The sequence below is a fragment of the Cherax quadricarinatus genome, chromosome 41 (genome assembly GCF_038502225.1).
Source record: "Cherax quadricarinatus isolate ZL_2023a chromosome 41, ASM3850222v1, whole genome shotgun sequence".
Lineage (NCBI taxonomy): Eukaryota > Metazoa > Arthropoda > Malacostraca > Decapoda > Parastacidae > Cherax > Cherax quadricarinatus.
This window is the reverse complement of record NC_091332.1, coordinates 25,722,638-25,726,312: the sequence shown is the minus strand read 5'-3', so window position 1 is coordinate 25,726,312 and position 3,675 is coordinate 25,722,638.

The window sequence follows — 3,675 nt, the reverse complement described above, 5'->3', positions numbered from 1 at the left end:
GTACTGTGAAGCGTGAAAGTACTTGAGCTAAAGATTCCCCCCTCCCCCCGTGGCTTGACTTACATTGTTAAGATCACCTGTAAATGCATGTATACATAGGTCCTTATATTGAAAAAAGAATCCTTGAACATTAACATGCAGAATTAATGACCCTTTGTAAATAATTATGAAAGGTTGTATTGAAGGTTACAAGCATAACATACAAAGTAATTTTCTTTACCCAGCTCTGAGGAGCTGGATAAGGTTTTCGCATTATAATCAGTGACAAACACGTAACAACATGTACTTGACATGTATCTCATGTACACCTTATGTACTGTATATGCCATCTTTATATCAGCAATGTATCTCTTAAATCTTTTGCACCATTTAAAGGTATATTTTTTTCATTTATGTTAATATAAAAATCAGTGATTTTGTACCAAAAGAACCTTAGGAAACTTACTTAACCTTATTATAACAAGTGCAATTTAATTTAGCTTAACCCAACTAAAAATATTTTTTATAAGTTTACAGCAATTTAATAATGAACACACACAATGAAATATATTTTTTTCGTTAGATTCAGAATGATTTTTGCGAAATTATTGCATACACAAATTTGCGCTTGCCCTATTCGGGAAGAAATGCGTTGCTATTTAAGCCAAAATCGCAAGTTTTACGTATTCGGAACGATATATATATATATATATATATATATATATATATATATATATATATATATATATATATATATATATATGTCGTTCCGAATATGTAAAACTGGTCAATTAGCAAGAACTCATTTAAAATTAAGTCTTTTCTAAAATTTTCTCTTATACGTTTAAAGATATATTTTTTTTCATTAATGTTGATGTAAAAATTTACAATTTTGCACCAAAAGGAACTTAGAAAACTTACCTAACCTTATTATAATAAGAACAATTTATTTTAGCCTAACCCAACTAAATACATTTTAGATTTGTTTACAATAATTTAATACTAAACAAACACAGTGAAATATATTTTTTTCGTTAGGCTCAGAATGATTTTGGCAAAATTATTGCATACACAAATTTTCACTTGTCCTATATGGCAAGATGAGCGTTGCTATTTAAGCCAGGATCGCAAGTTCTGCCTATTCGGCACGACATATATATATATATATATATATATATATATATATATATATATATATATATATATATATATATATATATGTCGATACAGGATGTAAAACATCCGCGGGGGAGTAAAATTATAGGTCTAGGTCTTTCGTGTTGCAGTCAACACATCAGGAAATAAAGTGAAATAATAATAGCAACAACAACAGTAATAATATTTTTCAATAGCAATAGACGTACCATGGGCATGACATAATTCCTACCCTCTCTGTACCCAGGCAAGAAGCCAGTAACTGTTTATCAATGCCCTCAGTACATACAGGAGTAGCAGCTCAACTCTCTCAACACACCTAGGAACTTACAACATCCAGGAGCCGGTGTTTATGATTTCAAGAGGCTTTGATATTTATGTATCTTATTTCGCAAGTTTTTGACAATGATCGTGTTCTTACCTTGTCAACAACTGTACAGTCAACCTGAAGAACAGCAAAGTAATATCAGTGCTGCTTCAAAATTCTTCAATTTTATCCTCCCCTTTCTGAAAATCACTTTACATTTGTTACTGCCAGGTGCATTCATTATCGTCATAAACATTGCGATCAGTATGGCGGATAGCCTCCCTCTTATTCAAAGAAATATTTACATTCTCTTTATTCTCCATGAGAATTTGAACCTTCTCCATGAGAATTTGAACCTTCTCTGTGAGAATTTGAGCATTTTCCGTGAGAATCTGAACCTTCTTTACAACGAGCAAAACAACATGGTCTTCAAGAGCAATTTTTTATTAGAACATTTATTTTCGCCAAGCCCCACACCTACAGAAAAAATCACACAAGCTCCTTGAACACTGACCTGAGACATCTTTAGCCTGAGATAACTCTTGTTGCCGTAATTTTCAAGAATGAAGTAACCAGCCTGAAAAGAATACTAAAACAACCACTTAATGTTAGTTATGAAATAACACCTGAAGAAGTAGTAGCAGTAGTAGCAATAGTAGTAGTAGTTGTAGTAGTAGTGGTAGTAGTACTAATAGTAGTAATACTTGCAGTAGTACTAGTAGCAGTAGTAGTAATAGTAGCAGTAGTAGTAATAGTAGCAGTAGTAGTAATAGTAGCAGTAGTAATAATATAATCATAGCCCTTTAGGGATCCAGCTCAAATGGTTTGCCACCCATTTTGGGCCACAACCCAGGGTATTAAGAGCCACTGCTCCAGTGAACAGGTTACATTACTTCTCATATGACACATCCCTTAGCTCCGGGACTAGTATTGTTGCAGACCTCTTCACTTTTTCTAATTTCTTGACATGCTTGACAAGGTGTGGGTTCCATACTGGTGCTGCATACTCGAAATATGGGCCTGATGTACACGGTGTACAGTGTCGTGAATGACGTCTTACATGGATGTCGAAACGCTATTCTTAGGTTTGCCAGGCGCCCATTTGCTGCATTAGTTATTTGATTGATGTGCGCTTCAGGAGATGTGTTCAGTATGATGCTCACCCCAAGACCCTTTTCTTGAGTGAGTTTTGAGGCCTTTAACCCCGTAAGCTGTACTCCGTCTGCGGTCTTCTCTGTCTTTCCCCAAGCTTCATGACTTTGCACTTAGTGAGAAACTCCAGGAACCATTTGTCGGACCAGGTTTGCAATCTGTCCAAATCACCTTGTAGTCTTACCTGATCATCGTCCGCATATATTCACATTTGTTTCACATCGTCTGCGAACTAGGACACCTCTGAATCTATCCCTTCCCTCATGCTATTCACACATACAAGAAACATTTCTTGTGGAATCCCACTCAACATATGCGTTCACTTTAACACCTCGACGCATACGTTGTTTCCTTCCTGTCAGGTATTCCCTGATCAATTACAGTGCTTTACCCGCTATTCCTACCTTCTTTTCTAACTTTTCAACCGGTCTCTTGTGTTGTACTGTATCGAAAGCCTTTTTACAGGAGATTCAGTCTACCCATCCATTTTTCCTGTATTACTACTTGTTGTTGAACTCCAGGAGGTTTGTGACGCAGGATTTCCCTTCCCTGAGGCCGTGCTAGTTGTCATGTATGAACCCACTCCTTTCTAGTTGCTCCACCACTCTTCTCCTGAAATCTTCTCCATAACTTTATATACTGTACATATCAGCGACACTGATCTGTAGTTCAATGCTGCGTGTCTCTCTCCTTTCTTAAAAATTGGGACTACATTTACTGTCTTCCACACCTCAGACAATTGTCCTGTTTCAATAGATTTGTTCAAGAATAGTATACAATACCTAAAATTAGATGCATATTCAACATCTGGGTATCTTTAATGTAGACGTTTTGCCATCCAGTGGCTTGGTAAACCTGTTTGATTTAGAATAGGGGGGGTAAAAGGGGGGGGGGGTTGGAAGCCACACGGAGTTGTGTGTGGTTCATTAGGCGATGGAAGGTTATCACATCTGTTGCCGGATAGGTCTTGTATTATTTTTTTCTTAACTGTCCTGTACTGTTTTAAATAAAATATAAAAAAAAAATATATAGAAGATGAGGTAATCAGTCCCTCATCCTTGGAGTTGGTGTGAAGAGCACCG